The 14,410-nt window shown below is 36.6% G+C and overlaps 1 long non-coding RNA gene across 1 annotated transcript in view; it reads right to left on the bottom strand.

The window, feature by feature from the left end:
- Positions 1–4,525: 4,525 nt before the first annotated feature.
- LOC134172783 (uncharacterized) overlaps positions 4,526–14,410 on the bottom strand; it is a 76,049-nt gene continuing 66,164 nt past the window's right edge. The window contains exon 3 of the long non-coding RNA XR_009968025.1: positions 4,526–5,208. This is a non-coding gene — a long non-coding RNA (uncharacterized LOC134172783). The remainder of the gene's footprint in view (positions 5,209–14,410) is intronic.

Genomic DNA, 14,410 nt, shown 5'->3' with positions numbered 1-14,410 from the left:
GCATAATGATTTTCAGTCTGCCTCAAGAATGGAGAATGTGACAACATGATAAGAAGTGATAGAAACTAGAATTTTCATTATGGCTTTCAACATTCCGTCCAAGTCCTAACTTAGCTGCTGGAAATGTTTGCAAATTGCACTTCCTTTAAATGCTGCTATTTAAATCAATAACTTTAAAATTGCCAACTTCCAAAGAAAGTGAATAGCATATGACTAAAACGAGAAAGTTCATTTTTATAACTTAAAATGAGGTATAGACTTGGGTTAAAGTTTGCCACTTCAAACGCTAAAATGAATAACAACAATATTCTAAAAAAAAAAGGCACAAAAAAAGGACAGATTTTTCTAAAAAAAAAAAAAAAAGGGGGGGCTTTTTCCTATCCTGTTTTCATTACTAAATACTACAGATGGCAATGTTTTGAAGAAAACTCCCGTCTTGTCTGATAATCACTACATGGTTTTGGTAGAGGGATTTTTATATATATTTTATTAACCTACTTTGTATTTAAGAGAAGCCCTTTTGAAATGAATTCAACTTAATATCTGTCAAGAGGTTTTAGTTGTGGGGAGATTGTGCTGTGTACACATATAGATGAATCCTTATAACAGCTTTTTGAATTACATAAAATTGACATTTAATTTCTAAAATATCCCATTTCTTTACAGATGTAATAGTTTTTGTTTTGCGCTCAAGAAGACTGTTCTTTTGTCTGTTTACAGGCTCTAAAGCTATCAGTGTGATGAAAACTCAGTGTGTTGGAGCTTCACTGACCATGGGTTTTTCCGTTTTCATTTCTCTTAGCTGCAGTATGAAGCCATGACTCTTTTTCCGCTCTGAAAATACAGAAGTTTTCATTCAACACTCATTATCCTGGCAAAACAATGGCTTCCAGGTTTAGACAATTAGATTATTGTAACTCAGTAATACTGTCCACCTGAGGAGTGACTTATTTTTCAAAATTGTTAGTTTCACATATTTATGAAACACTTCTGAGACTTCTGTAGTTTCACTGAGGGGAAAAAAAAAAAAAAAGATAACACACTTCTTGTGATTTATGTTATCCAGACGTCTAAAACTCCTTGCCCTCTTTGCAGCATTCAGAAATAGGTTCCATACAAGTTCATCTTGGAAGTAGAAGCAAATGTAAGAAAAGGTTTCTATTTGTTTGCTATCACTGTTGAATTTCTTCATATCATAGAAAGGGGTTATAAATCATAGAATAGAATCATAGAATGGTTACGGTTGGAAAGGACCTTAAGATCATCAAGTTCCACTCCCCTGCCATGTACAGGAACACCTCACACTAAACCAAGGCTCTGTCCAACCTGGCCTTGAACACCGCCAGCGATGGAGCATTCACAGCTTCTCTGGGCAACCCATTCCAGTGCCTCACCACCCTTACAGTAAAAAACTTCTTCCTTATATCCAATCTAAACTTCTCCTGTTTAAATTTGAGCCTGTTACCCCTTGTCCTATCACTACAGTCCCTCTCCAGCATCCTTATAGGCCCCCTTCAGATACTGTATATATAAAAGGCATATTATGTTGAGGACGTCAGAACTGTATACAGTACTCCAAGTGAGGTCTCATGAGAGCTAAGCAATGAAAAGAGAGATTTTTCTTGTTCATTTCTATGTAGCCACTGTCAGTGGCTCTTAAAATATGCAAGATTTCCACACAAAATGCAAACCATGAGAGGGGTCATTTTGTGATTGCTTAATCACATGAATTAGACAAATACTTAGCTTGTATTAATTCTTCAAGCAAGATGCTGTTATAATTAAAACAGCAGATTTCATTTTTTTTAGTATTTTAAGCCTCCTTGTAGATTACCAGTTGAAAACTACCATTTTCAAAGACCAATTAAAATTGCATTATTACTGCATTTCACTGCAAAGAGCAAAGATAATGCCACAGCTAATGTAAAACTGTTTCTTATGAACTCAACAGATCCCTTAAGAGCAAAGACTCAGTGCCTAAACATGTCTTCTCAAAAAAACTTCTGCCTTCTGGCAAAGAAATTTTTATCTATAACACTAATGAAAGAATTGCATATGTTATGCACCAGGTAGCAGATGACTTTTTGAACACTTTTTTCTTTGAATTGCATTAAAGTCTCATGCAACTTAATTTTACGCACAAATCCTGATTTTCTTTTTTTTTTCCCAGAAAGTAGAGTTATACTGCAGGTTTTCCAAAAGGACAGATTTTTAATATTTTCTTTTGTCAAAAAATTATAGAATAGACTTGGAATTCAAGATTTGTGATGGCTGCTTCTCTCTTCAGATTTGTATTCATTAAATATAAAATATATCGTCATCTCAAACTGGAAAATATCAAGGTCTAAAATGTATCTCCCAGGCTAATACTTGTCAAGTGACTTTAATATGGAACAGTTTTCTTCAAGAAGGTGCAAGATCTACATAAGCATTAGATGCAGTTCTCGTCAGGTTAAGCAGTTATCAGCCAACATCAGACAAAGAAATGCTGACACTAATTTTCTATTTGGTTGTCTTCTACTTCCTACCTCCAGTAACCTACTACAAACTTACAGTGAAATAAACTGGTGGTGACATTTGGCACATATCACTGTGTGATGATTCATCAAACCTCAACATCAAAAGGTATACAGAAAAAGCAATGCTTCTACTTCACTGAAAATTCAATGCATGTAGACATCAAGCTGTGTGTGGTTCTTACATACTGCAGTGCTTTGTAAACATCATAGCACTCAATTTCATTTAGGAAAGTTTTATGTGAGATACACATTTTTGGTTAAAATAATTTGGTTTGCTTTTTCTTTTCACGAAGCATCTTTAATAATATATAAATATTATTAATGTCAGTGGCATTTGACTACTGTTTACCTGCTTTTCTACATAAAACAATATTTTGAAAGGCTTGCTTTCTTACAATATTTCATAAACATGCTAAAATATGTACTTTGCCAAATACTGTGACTGCCTTTCCTTCCTGACAATCATTCATTTTACTATATTCCTGATAGTTCTTTATTGGCTCAGTATTTTTAAATATTACAGCTTTATATATTTATTTGTTTCATAATTTGCATTTTCCATGCAAAGTTTATACTTTCCTAAACTCAGAACCATTAATTATATTAATTATACAACATAAATGCAATATATAGTCCCAGAGAACAACTAAAAAGTGATGCTTACAAAAGTGTAAAAACACCACTGCAGATAGTCTGTTCTCTATAGCTTTCACCTTACTCGATAGGTAAGATAAACTTGAAAAAGGGAAGTATGACATTCTATGTCCAGCTAACACAGTCTTAATTTCATCTTGGTTGATAGGTATATATGCATTCTAAGAACTGAGGGTTACTTTAGAGAAAATAACCTAAGTAGAAAGAAATGTGAAAGAAGGGAAGTGGACAGGGAAGGCAAGTGACAGGTGTACAGAGGGGAGCAGGGCAGGAAAAATTACCAGCCAAAACAACAAAAAGACCAGCCAACAAAGATTCTCAGTGATCTGATGTATTTCCACATACACATAGTACCATTTCATTTGATGTAGGAAATCCTCCATTCAAACAAAATCCTTTATGTGCATATGCACTTTCCTTCTTGGCTTGATAGATTACACAAAACCTGTACAAACTGGTGACAGAATACTTAAACAGCAGTAGCCTGGAAGCAGGCATGTTAAAACTTCCATCTAGTACAAACAACACCTTGCCAAGTAACGCCAAGGGGAGGTAACACTGTTTTGGTAGCTAGTATAGCCCCTCAAAGAATGTGTGTTTCACCCACCCTTGGGCTTCTGTTTCATCCCGCTTCTGGTTTAGAGTTGGACTCTTAAACCTCTGTTGCAATGACTCCAGCTGTTTAGGTAACACAAAAAGATGCTGCCCCTGGTAGCAGTGTGAAGTATGTGAGAATCTGAGAGATTTTCTCCATCTGCCCCATTCCCCATCTCAGCAGAGTGGGTTTACTGGCAGTGAGCCATTACCTGGCCTTTGCCAATCCCAGATAAGACTGTGACTTAAAGACAGATGCCTTTCACTTTCTCAAATCCTGCATCAGCCTTTGGCTCGGCCAAAGCAGCTGGCTTTCTGACTTTAATACTACTTAAAAGACATCTGTTTTCTAAAGCTTATCTAGTTCAGTAGCAGTTTTGTTGGGTTTTTCTATTGATAGCAAGTAAAGCTCCTTGGGACCCATTGCATGAATGGTGTTGTAAAATAGCAATTCATATTTGCAACTGCTGTTTACTTATGTGCAGGGATCAGTATCTGATGTATTTTGCCCTCTTAATTCACAAAATAGGAGATCTGAATGTAATCTTTTACTATCTATTCTCATAAAAAACCAATGTTCCTACATAATATCAGTCTCCGTAACTCAGATTTAAAATCTTTGGCTTTGCTGGCTTTTTTTTCCTTCCAGTCAAACAGATAAAAAACTGAACTTGCTATATTTGGAAGATGTAACATGATTGAAACAGTAATCCAGACTTCTTTTTTTTTAATGGTTTAACTACCTTTTTTGATAATAAGCAAATCAAATACCATATATTCAATAAAAATGTGGATTTAAATGCTAATGCAATGACCCTAACCCATCCAATAGAAAATATGCAACTATTTCCAAATTTCAGGGGAAAACTAAACCTGTTAGCAAGATACTAGATAGTTAAGGCCTTCTTTAAAACCAGTGACATCTTAATGATTTATTTGAGCTTCAGATTAGAACGTCATTATACTTTGAAGAGACATCAAACCATCTATGATTTCTGTAAATATATTTTTTTTAGGACTACAATAACAACTTATTGGCTTTCCTATTTAGTCATGGTATTTTCTGTTCAAGTCTGCACTGCAAATAAGTGTGGAAAAATAAAATTTTCAGGAAGCATAAGAAGATGTAATAGCAAGCTCCACTTGAAAATGTGTGATAACTCATTGAAATCCCTGCTATCATGCCTCTCTAGGACAAAGATCCACGTGGCAGGCCAGTGCATGACACTCCATGCTCATAACAGTGTCTGACTCATAGCTATGTGATAAGAAAGTGGATTTATTGGCCACAATCCTCTGTAAAGACGTTTGATATCAAACCCAGAGTAAGTGCTTCTCATGTTCAGCATGCAGCTCCTGAGATCACCTTTCCCAGGCTGAAGCTGACTCCAAGGCTGACCATCAGGTAAACATTTTCCCTCACAGCTGCAGCAATGCACACCTGTTATTAATAAAAAGACAGACATCACACAGTTTATTACCCATTTTCTCTCTGTTTATCCTAACCTAGTCTATTTTCATGCAGCTGGGATAGCATTTATATTCTCTAGCATCTTCCACAGCAAATTTGTCACTTGTAAATAGAGGCCACAAACACAAACATGGGTCTGCTGTCCCAGAGTTATAAACCACCAATAATTTGTATTGATGAATAACTCTGTGATAACAAAAGACATCCAAGACAATTTGCTTATTCTTTCTGCACCCTTTGAGTGATATTCCTCCCACCAAAGTTCAGGCATTTACAAATTAGCTGTCTAGATTCCTTCCATATGGAAAGAAGCAGATGAATTGCGCTTTGGAGACACCAGTCTCTCTCCAGTAACTAAAAACTGACAGAGTTTGACTACCTGCATTTTCAACCAAATAAAATTATTTGAGATGAATCTCACTACTAGTATGTAATATGAGATTCTAGTGTAACTACTAGATCATAAATATAGAATATACATATATAAATCTTACCCGGTTCGTGAATTGATTCCACATAGCTAATTTGTGGACAAAAAAGAAAAAAAATAAGAAAAAATGGCCCTGTAAACCAGCAAAAAGACCTCCTTGATTAAGTCAGCTTTCTCCAGGGAATTTTCACTTTACAAAACATATTAGAGCAGCACAATGTGATGTCTTTCCCAGAACGGCTGCTTCCTCTAGTTGATAAAGGGAGGTTTATAATCGAGGAGAAAATATTTCAAGAGAGGTCAAGAAAAATGCAAAAATATATTCCCTCTGTGCACGTGTATGCTGTTTGCTTGGCACGCGTTTTGGATTGTTCTTTCTTCAAACAGGCATGTCTTGTTGAAAATAGCTGCAATTTTCTGAGCTTCATGATCACTGAAATAACTGTATATAATTACATGGCAGAAGCAAAGTAAGGTTTCAGTTGATTTAATTTATTTATGTCTCTCTTAATCCTATTTTATCCATTGTTTTACCACCTTCCTATCTCTGCTGCTGTCTGTTATCACTCCAGCCCTGAACCTCCCACTGTCTGGCTATAACCACTATAACGTTTTTAATTCTGGCACTTAGCTGATCCTATCCTAAACGCCTTTTATACCCCACTGAATGTAATCTGACCACTTAACATTTACATATCTGATCCTTTAGTCCATTCTCTCCTTTCACAAAGATATTGAACCTCCTGTGTTTTCCTCTTCACTTTTAGTGTATACTTCATATTTTCTGTAGACTGAAAGAGTTCTCAAGGCCAACAATAATCAGTAAACATATGTACCATTTCCAGTGTTTGCTTTAGATGTGATATTTATCTTATAACCAATATATCAACAATATTCTTTATATTTTATTTACAGGTTTTTCTATCATCTCGTGGAGATAGCTGCCTTCATGACAATGATAACTTAGAATCATAGAATCGTTAGGGTTGGAAAGGACCTTAAGATCATCTAGTTCCAACCCCCACGCCATGGGCAGGGACACCTTACGCTAAATCATATCACCCAAGGCCTCGTCCAACCTGGTCTTGAACATTGCCAGTAATGGAGCATTCACAACCTCCCTGGCCAACCTATTCCAGTGCCTCACCACCCTAACAGGAAAGAATTTCCTTCTTACATCAAACCTAAACTTCCCCTGTTTAAGTTTTAACCCGTTACCCCTTCTCCTATCACTACAATCCCTAATGAAGAGTCCCTTCCCAGCATCCCTATAGGCCCCCTTCAGATACTGGAAGGCTGCAATGAGGTCTCCACGCAGCCTTCTCTTCTCCAGGCTGAACAGCCCCAACTTTCTCAGCCTGTCTTCATACAGGAGGTTCTCCAGTCCTCTGATCATCCTCGTGGCTCTCCTCTGGACTTGTTCCAACAGTTCCATGTCCTTTTTATGTTGAGGACACCAGAACTGCACACAATACTCCAGGTGAGGTCTCACAAGAGCAGAGTAAAGGGGCAGGATCACCTCCTTCGACCTTCTGGTCACGCTCCTTTTGATGCAGCCCAGGATACAGTTGGCTTTCTGGACTGCAAGCGCACACTGCCGGCTCATGTTCATTTTCTCAACTTGTCACAATACTGTCACAGAGGATTCAATATCAAGAACTTCTGGGAAGGAACATTCAAGTGCAGGCTGAATTTGACATCATGTACACTTTCAAGGGTCACAGGTGACTTCATTTAACCTGATAGAATTATGCTGCTAGATAGAAAGTTCAAAATGAGACTGTGTTACAGCCTCCTGAATAGTCATGCTATGTGCACACTGTCACAAAACCTTTCACCTTCTCATTTGCAAACCTCAGAAACTGGAGAAAAAACAAGCGTAGATGATCCATGTACTGTTAGTATGGTCAGGAAAGAATGGGGAAATGGACAGTTAGCCATCTGTCCCATACAAAAAAATCCACCAAGCATAAAGTAACAAAGAAAAAATTAATAGTTCTTGTCTTATTATCCTTCGGGGGAAATGTAATTTCATTTTTACAATTCTAGGATTACAAATAAGAATTTTTATTTTTTTTAAAGTGACTCATAATTTCACATAAAACTTCAGCACACCTTTGGAAAACAGAAGACATTTACTGTGCATTTATTACAGTGTTCCTCAGTGAAATTCTCCCTCAGAAGTCTTAATTCTTAGAGAGAACACAGTTAAAATAATATTTGCTAAAAAGACCCACAACTTTACAAAGTTATTTTGTAGGAATAATCCAACTATCCTGATGTAACTTAAAATGTTACAAAGGTACTGAAATAACTAAATCTAGAGATGTCTTCTTGGAAAGATTCAGAATCAGAAAATTATATAGCTCATGTTTTTAACCAGTGAAGTACCCTTCCTTTGGTTTTAGGGAATTCTTTTAATCTGTCTTCTCTTCTTCAAAATCTTTCATTTGGTTCTGTGCATCTTCAAGGTATATTAGTTACAACTTCCTTTTCCTCTTCAAAGCACAATACATTTTTTTCTCCTTTCCCTGTGTTCATTCTGGTACACTTTCTAACTCGAAAGGAAAGAAGAATCTTCCTAAGGCAAGGTGGCATCTAACAAAGGGCTGCCTACAATGGCAGGACTAGGACAACAATGCTATTCAGAATAGTCAATTAAGTCTCAAATGGGATAATTAGATGTGATAAACTGAATAATTTCAAAACAAGGATAGTGCAAAGTAGGTAAAAATTAAGCTGAAAGAATATATGGTAACTGGCATAATGGAGAAAAAAAATAAAGGTCTGCTAGGTCCAGATGGGTCACTTGCTAAGCACCTCACAAACATGGTTAGGTTACTTCCAGCTCCGAGTTAGAGCGTAATATAGATAATCTGCATAAATAAATTGAGCACTCCAAATTCTGGTTTCTATGTTAGTTTATATTCCTAAAGCACAGAAAGCTGTTACTATAAGGAAATTCAGGCAATGGATTGTGTAAATGTAACTGTATGTAATACATATGAATAAAACATATCACACAGTGTTTTTTGCATGAAGTCTCGATACCATAATATTGTCTTTAAGATGTGAAGAAGAGTGTCTCAGGGCACTTAGTCAAATATTTGTGCATTTTATACTAATTACCCATACATTTTAGGCACACATTCAAACACTCAACTACTTGATCATTATAATTATTGTACATTCCAGATCTCTGAAACACACCAGATCCCTAACTGAAAGGAAGAAAATTATCTTGAGGCATGCTGTAACAAAACAATTTAAAATAGCCTAGAAACAATGCCCTTTTTGTGCTGCCTACAATGTCTTCCTGCAGTGTACAAAAAAGCACAATAAACTTTTAATCTGAGCTAAGAGAAAAAACTTCCTGATACCTAGATACCTTAAAAGCCAAAGAAAACTTGCAATGTCTTTATACCCAGCTGAGTCCACCTCTATGTTTACCCTTATTCCTCAACATAAACCAATGCTGTCCTTCTATGCAGTAATCTTCCTGAGAACAAACTGGCAAGAAGTCAAAAGCAGCAGAGGAATGAGGCAGCTAAGCTGCCATGTAGTTTGGAAATCAAGTCCAAACAGCATTTAAAAAAAAAAAAAAAAAAATCTTCACTGTGCTGCCATCCAAACTATGAAGCTGACTCACATTTTAAAACTAAATTCCAGAGATGCCTACAATTGATATAGCTGAGTAGTTCACAATGCTTGGCTCTCACCTGGTTTATATGGCTAGATTAGGATCCAAAATTGTGTGATTTCTTACATGTGTTCCCCAAGGAACTCAACTTGAGAGATATTGAGAGAGCATATCTGATACACATTCAACTTTCAAGTAAAACATAACCCCTCTTCATCATAAAGAGCTGTGAAATTGAAACACAGCCTCTTCCTTAGCCAGTTTCAAATGTGCGGGGATTTTTTTTCTCTTTCTTCATATGACTATGACTAGAAAAGGAACAGGCAATAATGGAAAAACACCTAAGCCACATTAATTTAGTGCCTAGGATAGTTTCTGAGGAGGTCTACTTCCTTGAGCAGGTTTTAGAAATTTCCCGGTCCTTTAAACATTCAGTCTTTGCTGCCTTCAGTTTATTTACTTTCTTAGCCTAATATCCAGATTATTAGATCACAGCATCATGTTGTGTCCCAGACCCATGATGTCTAATTTTTCTAATTAGTGCTGTAGGCTTCCATTTTTTGATGCAATAAGGAAATATTAAACCAAGATTTCTGTATTTATAGGCCAAATTATCTGACCATAATACTGAAGTTCTTCTTACAATTCAAGGCTTCAGCACTTGTCTTCAGGAGAGGAGTCAGGTAGCTTGACTCTGGGACAGGATTAATAACTCAGTCACCCACCCAGTTCTTTAACACTCAGCAGCTACAAGCACAGCATGTTATTCTAAATGTCAATCTTACTCTACCTATGAATTGCCTGTGAACTTAGATTTCTAATACAGAAGTCTTCCCTGGGAAAAAGGCCATAGAAGTAATAGCACCAAGAAGTGAATTTACTTGAATTGGTCTTTTAATATTCATGACTTTGATCTTCCATTGTTCGCAAAATAATTTGCAATTCACTTTCCTTGCTAGTATTAATTTAATGTTATTTTCTTAGTAACTAGTTAGGTTTCTTGTTGCTGTTCTGAGAAAGTTACATGCTTGACTTCCTGTAGCAGAAGATTGTATGGGTCATCCAAAATGAACACAAGTATTTTCAGCACTATTATAAGCTTATCAAAGTATTCCTTTTTTTAGAAGAAGTTGTATATTGTCGCAGTGATCGCCCTGGAAAGATAGAAGCTGGAAAATGACACGTTCATTGTTGATTTGAATACAATTTATGTAACTTGCGGAAGTGGGTATGTGCTATGTTGATAGTTTTGCAAACACATTTCTCCAACACAAAACTAGAAAAAACCACAACTCTAGTATAAACTACCCACACCTAATATAGCTGGCTACTGAAATGGATGCAGTGCAGTGGCTCAAGATCTTTACAGTTTCTGTTCAGTTATCACTACAAAGGGAGTACCACAATCAAGCGTATGCAAAAACCTATTCCCACTGGAGAGAAGGACAAGTACCCCAGCCTTGCTGTGAATAGCCATTTCCTCACTGTTCTGCAGTTTCTTAACTCCATATACTTTCATGTGCAAGCAGATATAATAACATTTTTTTATCATAATAATGATTATGTTGTTTATGTAATATTTTTATCACTTCTTCAGCAGAAGTTTTCCTATGCAAAAAGATTTTTTAGGCCTATTTCTTGTTAGACCTATCACAAATACGACCTAATCAGATATTTTTCACTACATCTGTTTCTTATTGTTTAGGTTACTGAGATATCATTTGCTATAAGTAGAACCCTGAAATCTTATGGATTTAGTGGCACTACAGCCACAGCAGTGGGAGAATTGTGCCTCTACACTTACCCATGCAATATTTGTTTACTTTATGACTGCATTCCATCTTCTACATCATCCTGTACAGAATAACTGTTGTAAGTCTCCCAGGATTTCTCATTTCATTGTTTCTGCAACCTTCAATCTCCCACTTCTGAATGAAGAGGTAACAAATCAGAAGGTGTCCTCCAAAAACAAAAAAATGCACTTCAAGCAGTTTAGGAAAGACAGGAGAGGAGTTGAAATGCTGAAAAAAAGGGACCGGAGCAACTGGAACTTTTTTTTTGCACAAGAGATTTGAGCATCACTTATTCTGCAAAGCTGCAGCTGAAGTGGAATTCAGTCTACATCAAAGACAAGTTACAAGCCAATACAATAAAAATTTATGAAAGATGTGATTATACCTCTGTATCTGGTGTGTATCTGTCCCACTCTCAATTCTGCTGAAAAATCGCGTCCCAGAAACTTTTCTGCAAGCTTTATGCGAACATTTTGTAGGAATTAAAGGCCTTCACTTTTCACAGCTTTTAAAAGCTCCACCCAGATCCGTTTGAAACGCTTCAGTGCATGGGAAGACCCCCCCCCACACAGTCTTGATCATTCTGACACCCTGCAGACGCCCTGCCTCAGTCCTTAATTCTCCAGCTCAGCAAGTGAGAAACTGTTGCAAACTACAGGTTTTTTTTTTCTCTAAGAATATGACTCCAATCTTTTTCTCTTATACTGAAACCAATCCATTCTACAGTGTATTCCCATGCGAATGAGTCATATTAATGACTCCCAGAGTCTCTGGTCTGGGATACACATGAGACATGCAGAAAAAAAAAAAAAAAGAAAAAAAGCAGCAGTAGCAAAACCTGTCTCAATTTATATCCTAACGTGCAAAGAAGGAGCAATGCAATCGAACGAATCATAATGTAGAAGGTTCAAACAGAATCATCAAATTACTGTATTGTGCAACTGTAACATTAATTCTGCTCTTATTATTGCTGAATTGCTGAGTAAAAATATTTTGAATGCATCAGATGATGTTCCTGAGGTCATTATAAGTAAAAATCTCTTTCTCCTGTTATACAGGGTGTGGCTCCTGATTGTACATTTTACACTTCTTTGAAATAAGTACAAATCACTGAATAGAAATACAATGTAAATTGAAAGAAAAGAAACCATTTTCCTTTAGTTTTTCTTCATTTGCATTTCACTTACTAGTAAAGAAGTTATTTCTCTCTTTTCTGCCATGGATTCCTTTTTAGTTTATTTTCACAGTTTCTAAATTTTGAAGGAGTCAGCCCCAATATCCTCACAATAAGTAATATTTCTGGATTTGCTTTTATCTATATCATATACTACAGATATGGAAGGCATATGGAGGGCCAAGTGCCTCTGGCTTTGCTATGTGCTATTTCATAAGTCACGCTTCTTCTACCAAGATGTGCTTTGTCAAAACATGTTTTAAAGAACTAAATTATCTTCTCATTGCTCAGCAGGTATAACATGATTCAGATTTCTTTCCAGAAATAAAAGGTGTTCTCATGCAATATTCTGTGTTAGAATTGAGAACTGCTTAGTGGAATAAAAGCTTTAGACAAAAAGCTTCTTTATTAACATTACTGTGTCAGGAACATAATACTATCACACCATCTCCAATTAGATTTTTAGCGAATTGAAACTGATAAAGTCAACAGAGGCTATGACAGTGATTAGCAAAGCACTGTGAAGAATTCAGTCACTTATATTATATATGTGAATCATTGAAGATAAAAACCTCAAAGACATTTAACCAGAAAGAGATTATGTCAAAAGTAAGTATGAATAACATCTCTTCAGTGTGTTTTCAGCAAGTATGGAAACAAATACAATTTTCATATATGAAAACTATTTACTGACAGCATATTTATAAAATGTTGTCATTTTCTTTAAATAACCTAATATAAATGTAATTTAGTAAAAATATTGGGTTTTTATTTAAAAAACCTTTTTCATTGGAAAGTACAGCTAAGGTCTGCCAGCTGTAAACCTAAATATTGCAAGCTATTGCATCATTAATCCCTGTATAACCATTTAAGGATCATAGTCATAATTTCTTTAGCAATGTTTTCCCATACTGTCTTAATGATTTACAATAGTTACATTTTCCAGGACACTCCAATCTACCACTCAAAGTGGACTGCAATTGTCATGGTTTAAACCCAGTCAGGTAACTCGTTCACTCACTTCCCCCCTTCTTTCCCTCCCCCTACTCCTGGAGGGACGGAGAGGAGAATCAAAAGAATGCAACTCCCACGGGTTGAGATAAGAACAGTTTAGTAACTAAGGTATAACACAGATCACTACTGCTACCACCAATGATAATAATGATAAAGGAAATAACAAGGGAAGAGAATACATCATCTCACCACCAGCCGACCGATAACTTGCCTCCCCCAGCCCGACCAAGCTCTGACCCATACCTCCTCCAGCCCTGCAGACTCCCAGCCCTTCCGGCTAACTCTCAGTTACATCCTGGGCATGATGTGCTGTGGTATGGAATACCTCTTTGGTCAGTTTGGGTCAGGTGTCCTGTTTCTGCTTCCTCCTGGCTTCCCCTCCTCCCTGGCAGAGCATGAGACTCACAAAGTCCTTGGCCAAACCAAAACATCCTTGTTATCAGCTCTGTTCCTGAGCTGAAAGTCAAAACACTGCACTACACCAGCTACCAAGGAGGAGAAAAATGACTGCTACTGCTGGACCCAGGACAGCAATTTATACAAAAAATGCAAGACTGAACCTTGGCAAAAAATCAGCACATTCACTATATTGTGCATAAAACACTAATTGTATTTTATACCCACATACTCATTTCTAAATTGTGGTTAACAGAAGTATACCTGAGTAAACCTCAAGTTCATTCTCAGTCCTCCCCAGTAGGCACCTACAGGCATCCTTTTCAGAGATACCTGACTCCCCATTTTGTGTAGTCTGGGAGCTTCTGTGCTCAACGAAGTATTAGGCCTTCCAATCAGATATTTTGTCAAACGATAATCAGAAAGTAGGAGGAGAAAATCCATTGGGTAATGGTTCTGCTCATTCATGAAGTGTGAAGGGCAACACTTCTAAAAGGACTTTTTCTTTTGTCTTAGACACAACTGAAGAAGCTGCTGGTGCTGAGCAATCTATCCAAGTTGAATAAAAAAATAATGAATGCAAATATCCTTTAATGTCTTAGTCTCTGCATTAAAACCCTAGATACTTCTCAGTTGTCTTATGTGATGCACCATCTGCAGAAAAGTTTGCCACGATTTCTTTCCTACTTTTTTGATTTAGAATTCTTCCTGAACTGCAAAAATGT

The sequence above is a fragment of the Pezoporus occidentalis genome, unplaced genomic scaffold (assembly GCF_034315485.1).
Source record: "Pezoporus occidentalis ecotype Australia unplaced genomic scaffold, CSIRO_AGI_Poc_V1 ctg1, whole genome shotgun sequence".
Taxonomy (NCBI): Eukaryota; Metazoa; Chordata; class Aves; order Psittaciformes; family Psittacidae; genus Pezoporus; species Pezoporus occidentalis.
This window is presented reverse-complemented; position numbering and strand designations above follow the sequence as displayed.